This window comes from Nothoprocta perdicaria, unplaced genomic scaffold (genome assembly GCF_003342845.1).
Source record: "Nothoprocta perdicaria isolate Ctin4 unplaced genomic scaffold, notPer1 scaffold_188, whole genome shotgun sequence".
NCBI lineage: Eukaryota > Metazoa > Chordata > Aves > Tinamiformes > Tinamidae > Nothoprocta > Nothoprocta perdicaria.
The window spans coordinates 984,910-1,001,110 of NW_020455071.1; the positions used below are offsets into that span (position 1 = coordinate 984,910).

General features: G+C 35.3%; 1 long non-coding RNA gene across 1 annotated transcript in view; it reads left to right on the forward strand.

The window, feature by feature from the left end:
- Positions 1-7,998, forward strand: part of LOC112945363 — a 71,967-nt gene extending 63,969 nt beyond the window's left edge. The window contains exons 3-5 of the long non-coding RNA XR_003248996.1: positions 6,517-6,638; positions 7,367-7,535; positions 7,823-7,998. This is a non-coding gene — a long non-coding RNA (uncharacterized LOC112945363). The remainder of the gene's footprint in view (positions 1-6,516; positions 6,639-7,366; positions 7,536-7,822) is intronic.
- The last annotated feature ends 8,203 nt before the right edge of the window (positions 7,999-16,201 follow it).

Sequence of the window (16,201 nt, forward strand, 5' to 3'; positions counted from 1 at the left end):
CCTGTTCCATCTTGCCATGTTCCAGTTGTCTGCTTCACTAGTTCAGTTGCTATTGAAGCATTCAGAAAACTGTTTTGAGCTGTAGGTTGTGTTTGGTATTTCTTACTCTATGGATTTCAAATAGTATTCTATTCTTCTTAATATTTGAAATATTTATTTCACTGTTTTGTACTATATTGTTGGTAAATTGCAGCAGTTTCAGATGTTATATAGATGACATTGTTTTCCCCTTTCTATAGTAAACTGTAGTTACAGTTGAGATTACCCTTCAAAATATAATTACATTCAGGGAAGAATTGCTTGAAGTACTCCTTCCTATCAAAGAATCAGACTGGTTTAGTAAAAAAAAAGTTAAATTTGAAAGTTTAAAATATGCATAGTGTATAAGAGAATTGGAATTATTATTATTGTGCTTATATTGAGAGTGGTTTTTTTTCCCAAATTTGCTTTATTCATTCAGTAAAACATCTTAGTTCATGATATTTCTATTTTTTTTTWAATCTTTAAATCTTAATTCATTTATTTATTTAGATGTGAGGAAGCTGAATAAATGGAATAGTGGTATAGGCATTCCCAAAGTTGTTTCTTACATTTTTAGGCATCCTAAACATCTGTAAAAATAAATAATTTAGATGGCTAAGTATATACTTAGATGATGAACCTGAGGAAATTGTTCTCCTTTTACATGAAACTATGTCCAAAAACAGTGGAAAATTTTTAGAACTGTGGAGAATACGCTTCATATCTAGATTCTAAAACTACACAGAAATTACAAGATCGACATTTCTATCTTTATATATATATTTCCTCCCCCTCCCTTGAAAACCAGTGTCAGTATTTGTGAAAATGTTCAGGTAGCTGAACACATACGAAAATATTTTCTTCCTTTTCAGTGAGAAAATATATCTCATCAGCTCTTTTTGTCTTTAATAGCCTGAAGCTCATTGGATAGCATGATCTCATTACTAACTTCTGTTGATTTATTTTCTTTAGGAAYATAAAGTAACCCTGATACATGCCTTTTCTCACTTTGTACACTTCTAACAATATTTTGCTTCAATATTTTTGTGACCCATTTCCTGCAGAAATGTTGTCATATGAACTTATTTAACAATATAAAAAAAGATATTTTTCTGTAATGCATACTGTATACAAAATTTATTAAAGTACTCTTAACAAGGGTAAACTGTACTCATCCTTTCTATCAATACTTGTTTTATTTCTCTTGCTGATGAGACAAGAACAGGTATGTTTGTCAGGGGGAACAAGATTTTGTGCATGCATTATGCCAGATGTAACATACTGCAGATCCATGTATATAGATGAGTTCTTTCGAAAATCTTTCTACTTGGATAAAGAAGTATCTAATGATCAAGGGTGTTTTAAYCAGCTGACCAGCACTGTACGTGCTCATCAAGTATGTTTACTTTGACATAAGCAGAGATTTTCAGTCTGATCTGGAAGGAAATATGCTGATGCCACACATTCTTAGTTTCTGTTATAAACCAAGCCCCAGAGCTGTGGTTCACCTGCCTAAAGCTGGGGATCATGTTAAGAATTTCATACAGTTAGTGGCCRGGTCCTGTTATGGATTTTTGATATCTCATTCTGTGTTATGCATGAAAGCTTTTAAAGGCTTATTTTTGTGGATGAGATCATCTTGATCATGGTAGTAATTTATGGTATTTGAAACMTTTTTGTCCACCTCTTCCTTTATTCCTAGAGAAACTGTTCTATGCCAAAGACCTAACAGATTCTCTTGGAAAGTTTCCCTCTATTTTCTCTTTTCCCCATCCTCAATTGAATAACTACATTTGTCTTCCTTACTAATTTTAAGAAGTTTATTTTATAATTTCAAAGTGATGCTCAAGAGCATTGTGTAGCTTTTTAGTAGATCATCACCTATTTTCTCATTCTTTCAATTTTATACGATTAAAAGACTAAGTTTTATGATCAGTAGAAAGCTTTGAAGCTTTGTTTACCAAAAGAAATGGTGACTGCATTTACATAAATGTCATTTACATGGCAACCTGGTCTGTGGAAAAGTATGTTTGTTATATATCGTGTTCATTCCTTTGGTTATCTTTAGTTGCCTGACTGTATTGAAGGTTTTGGTATCCTGTCCTGCAGAAATATGGGGCCTTTGCCTGCTTATAGGGAAAGTTTGTAATTGAGTATAGATGTCCTTAGTTAAGTGAGACAATGTTTCTTCTTGTCTGTTATTTTAAGAAGAAAATTCAATAGTGTGTGGGTATTTCATATTTTTAAGTAACAGCTGAAAGGATGGTGAACCCTTCAAGCACTGTCTTTATTAACCTCTTTACTGCTAGYGCTGTTCAGCAAGTCCAGAAACCTTGCAGATACACTGATGTGTGATGCAGTACTCTGATACATAAGGGAAAATAGGCAAATATGCTGTCTGTTTGCTTCATCGCATCCAAGCAGCATTTGATCTTAGTTATTCTTAGCCTATCTGCAGGTGAAGGTCCCTATAAAATGCTCTTTTGATAGTAATCTAAAGATAGACTAATCTGAAATGGACAGCGKGGGTAATAAAATGTGTTGAAGTACCTTTACCTGTTGCTGTTCATAGACCATAGCAACATGCATACTATGGAGTTTCAAAACATTTGAATGCAATTTTGGATGCAGTTGTGATGGAATAAGTGTTTATGGAAAAAGTAAAACAAATTGATGTGCAAAGTCATGAAAATTCCTCTTCCAGAATGAGCTCCTTCAGATAGATCYGTTGCTAGATCGGAGGGAGGAAAGCAGTAAGTGTGTAGAAACTTCACAAAAGCAAATCAAATCCATGTTCTGTTGCAAAGATGAGAATGGAGATATATTTCTCACAGTATGGTAATCTAGAACTTGATGTTTTGGCCTAACAATGATATTGTTTCCTTTATCTCTGAACAGCTTGTTTCCTTTCAATTATTTGTGCTGCCATGAGCAGCAGATAGCCCACTTATATCATCCTCCCTGCAAGTGTCCCTTTGGAAGGTGAYTGAATTACTCTTATCTTGTGAAGAAATGAGTTGTTTTATGTTGGTTGTGTCATGAACATTGCATGTTTGCTTCAGTCCTGTTTCCTCTCTAGTCTTAACTATTTACAAGTATCCACCTGCATAGCTGCCATTCAAAGGAAATGAAGGAACTAAGCACTTTTTTTTTCTGAGGATATGTAAAGAAGAATTGCTTTTAGCTTCTGTGTGTATCTAGTACTGCATATTAGACTGCATGATTCTACCACTTTTCTCTCTCTCCTGTGTTGCTCTTGATTCAGGAGTCAACAGGGAAAGGAACTAAATCGAAAAGAGTCCTTTGAAACAGTTGATTTTTGATCTCATGGTAGACCTTGGTCAAAACACTACTTAAAAGCCAGTAAATTATTTCTGCTTTTGTATGAATAAGAAACTGTAAGAAAGAGAAAAGCAAAGGTGACTATAGTATACAATTTAAAAGAGTGTTTGTTTGTTAATTCTGCTTAATTGCTCAAAACTGAAACACGTTAGTTGTTGATTTCATTAGCCTTGTCATTTCATGTGCTTCCAAATTCTATTTGAACTTACAAAATAACCTTTTTGGTAGCTTTTGCCAATTTACATTTGCCTGTTTGTTCTTAATGCTTGTCTTCGTCCCTTTGCTCCCACCAGCTCATTTCATTCTAAATTTCATTGTAAAAATGCTTATTTCTCTCAGATAGCTATCAAAGGGGACTAAACAGCCGAGGTCAGATTAGTTTTCTATAATGTAAACATCTATAAGTTAAGTAAGATTTCTCTCACCATATAGATACACARTATGGAGGTGTAATTCTGGCTGTCTTTTAAAGCCTCAATAGATGCCAACTGTTCTATATTCAAAATGACTGAAATAATGTTATTTCCTGATTCTTTGATAAGTTTGCAGTGGAGATGGTACATAGTTGTATTGAAAATTAGTCAAAAAATAACCCCAAAAAACACTGGATTTGTGGAATACTCTTGCAGGCAGGCAGAGTTGAGGGGTTTGGGGTTTTGTTTTGGTCATCTTTCTGCATTAGTGAAGAATGTGTGGAAAAATATTTTTTCTATAGTAGTGGAAGACATATTTAGCAATAAGTAGAGCATTTAAAATTATCTGAAAAAGAAGGTAAGGATTTCAGCAAGAAGACAGCATAGGTTGTCTCTATGCTATGGTATAAATTGAAAAGCTCAGGAAAGCACTGAGAATTTAAATTCCACTTAATGTCTTTGATCAGGATGTAGTGTCATGGAGTTTTGCAGGTAACTTAAATTGTATGCCTTCATGGATGACTTCTTCAGTGTGGTAAAGTAAATGTGCTCATAAGGTCAGAACGTGAAAATCAGTCAGTATAGCTTTCCTTAAAAGGACTTGTAATGAGATAAGTAGCCTCATGTTTCTGTACGTGTATTCTCTCCTTTTTAAAGGACAATAAAGGTAATCAAATGTCCTTTATTTAAAGAACTAAAAGCTGACTTGGAAGAAGGTTAACTTGCCTACACAGAAGTTATGGAGGTGAAAGTGATGGAGCCACAAAGAAGCYAGCAGACACAAAACCAATATTTGTAAAGTTTTATGTTTCATTCCATGTTTAAGATGATTAGCTCAGAAGCTCAGAGTTCTGGGAAGTTCTCTGAATGATCCAATGTTCTGCCTTTGAAAAAAACGCCCCCAACAATAACAAAGAAAACACGTATGGTTGTTCATCTGTCAGACCTATGTAATTAGGTCTATTTTTTTTTCAGGAGAAAGCAAAACCATCTGTAAAACTTTGTAGACAATCCTGAATTCAGAGATGATATATAAATGTAGCCATAAACTGTTAGCTAAGTTATAAAGCAGAAGTGTGATATAATTTTGTTCTCTTGTATTCCAGAGGTAATTGTTATAAATGCATACTGTGTTGATCATAGRCATGAACACCAGCTAAAATTGGAATGGAAAAGAGGAAGTCATTTTCTGTTCAGAGTGTGCTTCAACCTGTGGCAGTCGCTTCTGCAAGAGGTCACATGGAGAATGTATTTGCATTATTAAAGAGAGCTGATAATATTAAGATCAGTAACATTTTTCTTGTTAGGAAAGATAAAATCAGACCTTATGCTTTGATGTGAACTGATAACCATAGAGGTTGAAATTTACTCTCTGCTGCTCAGTAAATACCTTGCTTATTGGGATTAGCTGTGCAATGCTCAGAGTTATATTGTTCTTCTGACTTTTTTTTTCAGCATCAGTAGTTCTTTGACTGTCMTGTATCTTTCTTTCTTTCCTTGTGGCTAATGTATCTGGCCTCAAGTGTAAATTATCATGAATATGCCACTTGGAAATTTCATTTGCACTAGAAATGGTTAATTATTGAAWTACAGGTTTCTCTCTTTTGTTGGTCATCTTAATTTCAGGTATATACCACCACATGATTGTCTACAAGCATTGTTAGTTAACAAATCTTCCTGTTCATTGAGAAATTAAGTACTGAAAATAATGAATGTACCTGCAATCACAGGCGAGGAGATAGAAGYGATGATCTAATAAATTGAAAAACCAACAAAATTTTTGACAAAATTTGAGGGTTTTGACTTTATAGATTTTGGCATTTTATTCCATTCATCAGGATAAAGATRAGAATTTAAAGTATCCACGTGAAGTTGAGAAAAAAAAGAAACTTCGGACCAGCTCAGCAATCTGTGTTGAACTCGCCTCACATTTGACTTCCCTTACTACCTCTGACAATACTTGGATTAGAAATCCTGCATGACAACCTCAGAGGTTTTCCAAAAAGTGCTCTGCTTATTTTATTTTTTTTTTTCTAGAACAAGATATGTATTTTGAACTTCTATCCTGAGGAATTCTGCCCACAAAACTGTGGAGAATTGTTTCAGCTGTATTGTATAAATATGCACTTGGTGTTCTTCATTAAGCTGTGATTATTGACAGTATTTTATGATTCACAGTTGCTATTTTGAACTTTGTTATTTAGTTGAATAGGATTAAACAAGTCATATGACAAGTTTTACCCGTTCCTTGATCAGATGATTGCTGCAATATTCCTGGAAAAAATACTGATTAATGAGACTTTTAGATGAAAATGAATGAATGAACTTTCAGATATTTGTACAGGCAGACACAGATTTATCGCAGGGATCGAAAAAGCTGATTTCTCCCATAAGTACCTTTTACAGAGACTAGTGTTACTATGGCCTTGTGATTCATGCTGCAGCTTCCTCATGCTTCCTTCCTCCATAGTCAAAGAAGCATAGTCACTTGTGCTGTCATGAAGTGAACAGAAATGGGTCTTGAGATTCATTATGATGACTTAGTCAAATAATTATTAACAGCAACTTTAGTTCCAGCTTTGCTGATGAGTGTAAATATGAAGTATATTTCTCTTATTTACAAAATATTGGCTTTCATTTAGTTTTTGATGTAATTATACAGATTGAGTTTGAAATGCTTCAATGTCTAGATTCTATTTGCCTGGGATACAGGCCATTCTTTAATGCAGTCTCTTTACAGATGTGATTAATTGGATGYGTCTCCTAGCAATCCTGAGAGTTGAAGAGATGACAGGAGAGCCAGAGCTGTCAACTTTGTCAACTGCAGAGCTTTATATCTCCCATATTTTAGAAGATTTTTGAGTAGGTGTCTATGTCTCTTCCCCCTCTTCCAGCCCTAGAAGAGATGTGTTTGTTTGTTTGTATTTTTTTTTTTCTTTAACATCCATTTTTGGTCACTGTCTGAGTGCCCATATATCCAAATAGTCCAAATGCCCATATATCATGCCCATATATCAAAAGCACATTTGCTTTTTAAATTTATCAGTATTCATCAGTATAATCATAAATACAAGACAGCTCTGGTCATTTCCGTTCCCTCTTCTCCCCCACCAGTAAGACTGCAACAATCTAAAAGGGATTTGGGATTTTTTCTTAATGGGGTGATCCATTCTTTATTCAGAAGGGATTGTTGACAAAAAATCTGAGAAAAGTGTATGACTTACCAGTGAATCTGTAGCTCCTTTGATGCTGGACTCTGCAGAAACACAARCAAATTGTACATAGATGATGATTTTCTTGTCAGTGATGAGCTGTCATGACCCATGTATGATACATTTAGCCAAGTTTTATGCTTTTAAAAGCTTTCTGATAGACATTATTTGAAAATCTAAATATGTATATGTATAAAAGATTGTTCACTTTATGTAGCAATAGTTTTCTAAATGGAAACTATCATTAGCAAAGTCAGTATGTAATGTTTTAGTAGCAGTTCAATCATGCTAAAATTGGACTCCTCAAGAAGCATATTTTTGGTTGAAAAACATTATATCTACTTAGTTTTATTTATTAAAACATTCTGTCTCTTTCAGTACTGTCCTTCCCATGCCCTCTAACTGGAAGACTCCACAATGTGGGAGTTTTGTTCCCTCTCAACTCCATGCCTAGCTGTAAGCATTAATCTCTTGTGGGCAAGAGGTCCACTTTTGGCTCTGATACACTTATAATTAGGCCTCCGTGTTGAAGACTGCGGAAGTTTTGGTGAGTTTCAAATATATCCCACTCTTCTCTGAAGGTTTACAGCCAGTTTCAAGGGAGAAAATATGCAGAGTGTTTTTTTTTCATTTGTGCTTATTTATTTGTCCAGTGCTCTTGGGCAAAAAATGGTTTGTTCCGGGTATCTGTGGAGTAGTAAATCATTCTAAATAGAAGAGGCTAAGAGGAAGTGGGAGGATGGTCTCTGTCTCTTAGGTTGTCTAGTTTTCTGCATGCAACAGAAGGAGCAGGCTTTATCAGACAATACCTTATTCGCATCTTTTCCTGTGCAGGAGAGACTGATCAAATGGTGATGATGAAAAACCTTACAGAAGTCCAACTAAGCAACATTCACTGCTCTCCCCTCATCCACTAAACCAGTCATTTCGTCACAGGAGCCTATTTGTGTGGTTAAACTGAATTTCCCTTTCATAACTCTATGCTGAATATTCATGATCCCCTTCCAATCCTTCATGTTTCTGGAAACAGTCTCCAGGAATAGTTGCTCCCTCACTTTCCCATGAATATCTTCCTTCTGGCACTTCATGAAGTTAGGGGTGGTTGTTGCTTTCTTCCATTCCTCAGGAACGAACTCTCTTGAGATTGTTCCAACCAATGCTTCCAAGGGAGATACGTAAATAATGCATCTGCTTAGCTCAGTATATTGGAGAGGAAACTTTTTTCTTCTTAAATTAGGTGTTTGAAGAGAGCCATGCAGTTTTAGCATTTACTTTTAGTATAAATGAGGTGCAGAGTTTGTATCAGCAGTTGCAACTCATTTCTTCCAAAAAAATGACTTGGAAATTTCACTTGGTACTGTTCTTTCCTGGAAAGTGCATAACATAACCCATCTGGAGAGAGAATAACAGAATGTGCCTTAGCTTAGCAGAGTACATATACAATACTTAGGTTGTAATATTGAAATATTATTCTAAAATGGAATTGCAAACTATCTGATATAGCAACTAACAAAATAATCTGCCTCACAGAGAAGAATGTTGCTGTGGACACTGAACATAGAATAATTTTTTTAAGGTTCAAGATGATCTTGAAAAAACAACTGCGATTAGGAAGGCCACTGAAACACCCCAAATGAGTATACAGAAGTGAGATATGCTTTAAGCAGATGACAGAAAAGTTAACATGGTTGCTTGCTAGTTGCCTACAAAATTCCAGGTATATGAGATAAGTTAATGTGCAGAGTCTAATGAACAAATGTTGAAATGTTAGTACATCCAGCATCGTCAATATATGTCACAAAGATCTTACCACCTCAATAATTATATTTTTGGGTCACTAGAAAATCAGGTGGGCTGAAGCAGCTTCTGAACAGATCCAGGGTTTCTGGTGTCCTGATATCTGTATTGAATTGTGCTTTGTCCTTTTTGGAGCTCAGAAGAAAATGCACATTTTTCTAGCAAGATGATTCACTGGCAACTTTATTATTTAAAGTTATGAAAGTATATATTGAAAAAGCTTTTCTTTTCGGCCTTTGGGAACTATAGAGATACTCACAAGGGTTATTTTATACTTCTCTACGACAGTTTCTCAAAGAAATTAATGGCAAACTAGGTTCTGAATCTACATTTTTGGTGTCAGAACAAATTGGTTTATTATTCTTAAGACTGAATATTTAGTAGAAAAATACAAATCAGAGCTGATGGAAAAAAATCTAGTTGAATCATCTCATGTTGCAAAAAGATCTGAAATACTGAGCTTCCAGCACCAAACTCCATAGATTAGTGCTTTTCTTCAAATCAGTTTCCCACCCAAATATTATAGTACAATACAGCATGAAAATGTACTTTAATGTATTGTCCAAGTTGTTCATCTCTGAGGAATTAAAATATTTTCAAACTTTTTATGTCTATTTATATGATGCTATTTTAATTGCATGTCACTGGCTTGGAAAAAGGCGAGTGACGAATTGTGCCCACAGGAGCATTTGGCACATAATTTTTTTGGACTTTCAATTTGATGCAGCTCACTCGAGGCAATAAACATGACATTCCTAGAAAAGAACTGTATTACAGTCAACTTGATGTCACGATTATTAATCTCCAATCAATCACAACAGGACTTTCTATGACAAACTGGAGGGGGGGGGTTGGAAAAAAATCCTCCCAACTMCTAGCCTCTGCCTCCCCAAATCTCAGAAATGCACAATGCACTTAATAATGTTAAATTGGTTAGAAAAAAACATTGCAGGTGTAATTGCAGTTTATTGAGCTCTTAAGGAGAAAACAAAACGTTTGTGTATTTTTGTTTGTGTCTTTTAACTGAGGAAGACAAAATTTATCTGGAAAAGAAATGTTTTTTAATCAAGGAAAAGCGAAGTATAGTAGAACTAGCAGTAATGATTCTGCTGAATTAGAAGAAAAATACTTGAATATTTAAAGCAAAGCATAAGAATTTTATGATCTGTCCACAATCCTATGACTGAGTCATCATATTTTACAAAGAGATTGTGCTAATTTTTGGTAAGCTACCTAGTTCRAAATCTGGCCACTGTTCTCCTTGCATCTCCTCCACTGTTCTCCTTGCAAACACCTTTGTTTTCTTTTTTTTTTCTTTTTTTTTGCAATAAGTTGACATGAAGTGGAGCCAAGAAAGTATTTTTCTACATTGTTTTTCTTATCTAATTTTCATGTCTTTCATARTAATGATAATCATACTAATCACTTTCCCAGTGAAATTCTGAAGCCTATGAAAAACTACTGCTTTTAGATTTGTAACTGAAATTCTGCAGGCCTTGTGTTCAAAGTGGTTGTTTATCTCTCTTCAGRTAAACTTGATCATATTTGCCTGTTGTTGAAACTAGAAGCATCTACAGGCAACCCGAAGCATTGACTCCTATGCATAGTTTTTTARTTCATCTGTTTCACTCATGAGCAGAGATATTTATTGCTAGAAAGGGAAAACACTCTTCTCCAAGGCAGACCAGACAGCAATATATATTTTATCTTCCCTACAAGTAGATAAATCTACAAGTCTAATATTTTATGTGTGTGTCAATCTATGAAAACACTAAGGTGCTGCACTCTGACTAGGTGACTAGACATTAACTTAAATTATGCAAACATTCTATGGCAGTTAAGAAGATGAAACCATGTTTTTCTTTGTGTTTACTTTAGAGTAGTTCTGTTTATGCTACATTTTAAAACCAAAGTACCATGTATAGTCAGTTGGAAGAAATGGTTTGGAGCCACACTTAGAAACCCTGATCTAGATGATGTAAATAACATTCAGAGGTCCATATTTTGTTTCTTCTTTCTGCCACAATGTTGTGAATACATGAGCTGATATTCTTTTTCTTATAAAGCTGTGGGAAAGAATTACCAGTGAGAAAGAACTACCAYTGGGAAAATTGTGTCTTGTATTATTCTGGGAAATTATAATATCTGTTAGCCTATATATATTATGTATGTATATTAATATAATATTAATACATATATCAGTAGGATAGAAAAGAATGAATTAGTTTCACAAAGTATATGCAGGTAGACATAAACTTTTTCAAACATGTCACCTAGGTCAGTTAGGTTTATTCTCTAGAAGTCATGTGTATTTAGTTATCTTTGCTCTTTATCAGGCACTTGCTGTACAGTACTTCGAGGAAGCAGCTTTGTCTCATGGCCTTCCCCAGAAAGTGGGGAACTTCTTGGGCTGTAATAGAGCTTTGAATCTGTTGATAAGGTCATAAGCCTGCTGGCTGTAGAAGTGCCATTGCTCAGCTCAGTACAATTACCCAAGCACTTTACTGTCCTCCCCGATGAGGAGAAACAACTGGCATTTATAGTATTCCTACAAGTGACCCACTGCAGTCARATTTGAAGTGCAATAAAACAAATCAAGTGCTCCACTTTAGGCATCCTTGGGTAGCAGGAAGTTGAACCAAATGCATCTTGTTTTGTCCTCATGAAGAGTAATCTCAAGCAAAGTAATTGACCTTTCTGGTACAATTATTAAATATCTGGTCAAATCTCAGCGTGATAAGCAGACTCTAGATGTGCAGAGTTCATTATTATTATTATTATTATAGAAATGTGCTGAAATGGAAGTCTTTCAGCTAGTCAGAGCACAAGAGTACTCTACTGATCCATGACTGCACGCTTAATTCTCACTTATCCAAAGCATTATTTTTTGTTAAGCACTGAAGTCATACTGAGCATATTTCAAGACAAAACATAGTAAGTAATGCCTGCCTTGCAGTGAGTAGCTGAAATATGCAGAAAGTACAGAGAAGGAAGAATATGTTTAAGGGAGGAGGGCACTTTGCTTTTGGGGAATTTGAATATAATATTATTATTGCTGGTATTTGGCCATGCACTGAAAAAGGAACTAGGCCTTACTAGGAAGATCTGAGTAAGAACAGTCATATTGCAGGCTGTGCTGGAAGACACAGTCTGAGGAAGAAAGAACACGCAGTTGCAGTCCTGGAAGAGTAAAGGCTACAGGCTAGAGTTCTTAGCCAATATGGGCAAAGATTTAGGCTAATAGGTTTCTTACAGTTTATGCTGTATCAAAATGGGAGATGGAGAGCTTGATATAGCAAAATCTGATTTGCATATATTTGCTTGATGAGGGAACCGAGGTTGTGTTGTAGCAGATTTCTGAGTACTCATACAAATTTGTGTTGACCATAAAAATAAAGTAAAAGATAAGTTTATAGTAAATAACTGGGCTGGAACCAAAGGAATGGTAAGGAATGGCACCTATTTCTACTTTTTGACTACAACAGAAACTTTATTTGGTAAGTGATCTTGTATTTATTGAGGGTTGTACTGATGACTTAATATTGGCTTGAAGTCAGGTTATTGACAATAAAAGCTTTAAATTATAAAACAAGAAGATGCTTTGTAGATTTTAAACCTGGCACTGTCAGAAAGGATGATCTACAGAAGGAAACTGTCGTTCTCATAACTTCCAGTGCTGAGAGTTTCTAAGGATCGAGCTGTCAAATGCAGGAAGCTAAAACTGGGTCCATAGATTCTGAGTTGTTATTTTCCACTGTTACATGGGAAGAATTGACACAAGCCATGGTACAAAGGTAACTACTTTACTTTTGTGTGTGGCAAGGTTTAGGGTTGAAAGTCAAGCTTGGCTTTTTGGTAAGGAGCCAACATAATGGTTGAAGTATGTACTCTGAAATTAAGTACACAAGATGGATGAAGCTGTAAAGAAAGGAGAAAAGAAGAAACCTGGAAACCTTGTTACCCCCTTGTGTTTCCCACTTCCATTACTGGTTTCCTCTCTGCTGTGCTTTGGAGCTGATAAGTGCTATTGTAAAAAAAATCAATCAAACAAAAAAAAAGTAACAGAAAAGGCTCAAGTGCTATGACCCTTGCCAAGGTCTTACGTGAAAAGAGTCCACTGAAATGATTACTACTARTTGGGATGGTCCTCTGTTTATTGGCTCTGGAAATGAAAAATATGGCCTGACTTTTCCCAAAATGCTGCCAGATATTAAGCTGTCATCCTTCCACTGTTTATTCAGCACACGTTTTCAGTGAAGCACAGAACGTCATGATGATGATGATCCAAAATACCACAAATGCCTAGACTGAATAACACCCATAATGGTAAATGTGGAAGGTCTTAATCTGACCTTCCTTACATTGATTTTATAGTTTCATAGTTGCCTTCTGTTAGGGTTCTTCTCATTTATATCGTGAGATCAAAACCAGACCAGACACTTATGCTCATAAGATAATGCTAGTGGTTTGGCAACATTTTTTAAAAAGAAAACTAGTAAATTATCACTTACATACTCCTTATTGCCGTTTAGGTTCTATTCAGTCTTCATGAGTAGATCTACTTTATGGCTTTCCTAAAGATGTGATAGTAATCCAGTCATAATGTGATTCTTGAATGTCAATGTTTGGACATTCTTACCAATGCCTTGTAGGGTATCTGGGGAATAGCGTTACACTGCAGCGTGTGGTGATAGGCAGTAGTTTTATTGGCCAGTTACTGATCTCGTTCACATTCTCAGTCAAATACTCTGTGAGAGTCCAGGATTTACATATTTACCAATGCTGTCTTAATTTCCTACAGCTATATCAGGCACCTGAGAAAAATTGGTTATGGAAGAACTACTAGGAATAAAGCCTTAAAAGTGTCTGCTCCAGATAGTTTATGAGATAGTTTATGTTCTGAATCTAGCTTGTGCATCTGTATTGATCAGTGTAATAGTGCAGAAATGGATCCATAGTGTATKCTGTGGATACGAATCTTGGAATAATTTAGGATACAATCTGATCCTTTGAATTTGGAAATGGAAGGCGGGAAAATGTTTCTTAAGGGAAAAGACTCTTTATAAGTGAAGAAATTATTGGAGTCGAATTCTTATCTGTTCACATGTATTTCCACGGAAGAAACTACAGAGATAAACATGTCCAATTTTCATGGCTTCCTGTACAGCCTATCTTGATGTTGCCAGTACTCCTTATGCCCTACACTGGGAGTTCCACAAAATCCTGTTTTATTTTATGACACAAATGCTGCGAGAGAATAGATGATATATTACTCTTGCCCCGTGCAGGTCTTAAAACAATTTTCCTTCTCTGTGTGAATCCTTTCTTGTTAAGGTTTTGTTCTATAAAGCTTTTACTTACTGATACGAATTGACTGTGTAATCTCTACTCTCTCACACATACATTGCTTTTCTTCCTGCTTTTTTTTTTTTTAAGACAAATCCCTTTTTTGCATGTCAGCTTGTAAATTGATAACTATAATATCCTTTTCTGAAAAAAATATCCAGGAGATACTAATTTCTACTAAATATTCTTACTAATCCTGAAGAAAGGGTAATTTTTTTATGGCTTTAGAAAACATCTCTCTGATTTCCAGCAGGATCAAAATCATTATTACCTAAATGCTACTTTAATCACATCCTTCATGCAGAAGTTTTTGTTTTTATTTTATTTTATTTTATTTTATTTTATTTTATTTTATTTTATTTTATTTTATTTTATTTTATTTTATTTTATTTTATTTTATTTCTGTATTTGATTTTACTCAACAAATTCTTCAAAACTTATGAACAATAATTTGGAAATTCTGAGATATGTGTTCTTCCTCTGCTATATGCTTCTGCCTGATGGTATCAGGATGGACTTAAGTGATTTTTTTTTTTCTTTTTTTCCATTATCTAGATAACTGTTGGGCTAGCACTGGTACACTATACAAGCACCTAATGTTCACTAATGTTGTATCTCATCAGTCCCTATTAAAACACTTGTTTCTGCCAAGGCAAACAAGGCATGAAAATGCCTCAGTGGTATTGTTTTAATAGAAAAAACAATCATCTCATAATCAAGATTAATCAAAGCGTATACTTTTAAACACCAGAAGATTTTGTGACTTGCATATCTATGATTAATAATGGTAATTAATTTATGTCTGCCCATGTTACTTTAATATGTATAAGCTATATTCTACAAATATATAGTTTGGAGTATTTTTGTGATGTATTATATGGAATGGGTGTTACATGTTTTAAAACAGTGCCATCATGTCTATAGAGCCAGACAGATAAGCTGTTCTGAGGTACTCCCATAGCATGGGTTTAACCCTACAATATCTTTTCTTGAGTACTGTAAAACTTAGCATTGATTAACTGTTTTTGGAAGTCTTCCATAGACTTCAAAGCAGCCAGGATTTCATCTATAAACTTTAATGAAAGTTATAGAACAGTTAATCTCTCTAAGGAAGAGTAATTTCAGTGACAAAAACCTTCATTAAAACAGAATGAAGGTTGTGACTTCCTTCTTCCAGGTCTTCCAGAACTTCAAGTTCAGCAAAATTCAATTATCTGCCAAGTCTCATGCTTTAGTCTCCAGGTGAATTTAGCTTCCACCTAAATTGATTGTGTGAGATTCAGCTGCACTGCATGAATGAGAGTGGAGCAAAAGCTAGGTAGGGTAGCAGCTGTTGTTTAAGGTGAGGGAGATTGTCCGAGTGTGATCAAAGCATCCAAGTATTTGCCTTGGAACTATGTCGTATTGCAGCATTGCATTGGACTGTAGAGCTTGGTTATAATTACGTGTGATTTGTTACTGCCAAGGTCAGAGTTAGATGTATTAGGTAATGGATAGTGGAAAATAAAAGTTACATGATGTGTACTAACAAAATTAGTAGCCTTCTATAGAGACAGAACTTTATGGCAATGTAAGAGTCACCCCAGTGACACTACAGTTTTCAGGAAGGACAAGGAAGAGGACATGAGCAACTACAGGCCAGTTAGTCTCCCTGTGGCCCCTGGAAAGGACATGGGGCAATGCATCCTTGATGTCACCTCTAAGCATGTGAAGGATAAGAATGTAATCAGGAGTATTCAGCATGGTTTCACAAAGGCGAAATAGTATTTAACCAACCTGAAAGCCTTCTATAATGCAGTGATTAGGCAGAGAGGAGAGAGCGGTGGATGTTGTCTACTTTGACTTCAGCAGGTCTTTCAGTGCTGTCTCCCACGGCATTCTCATAGGTGGACATTATCTTGTCCACTATCTGGACAGGGTTCTGGGCAACAAGGACAACTCTGTTTGAACAGGGTGATAGAATTAGATATCTCCAGAGGACCTTTTCAACCTCAGCCATTCTGTAATTCTGTGATACGTCTTACAAGCAATGTATGCTGTACCTGCAAACAACTAGAGGTGTAACTGAAG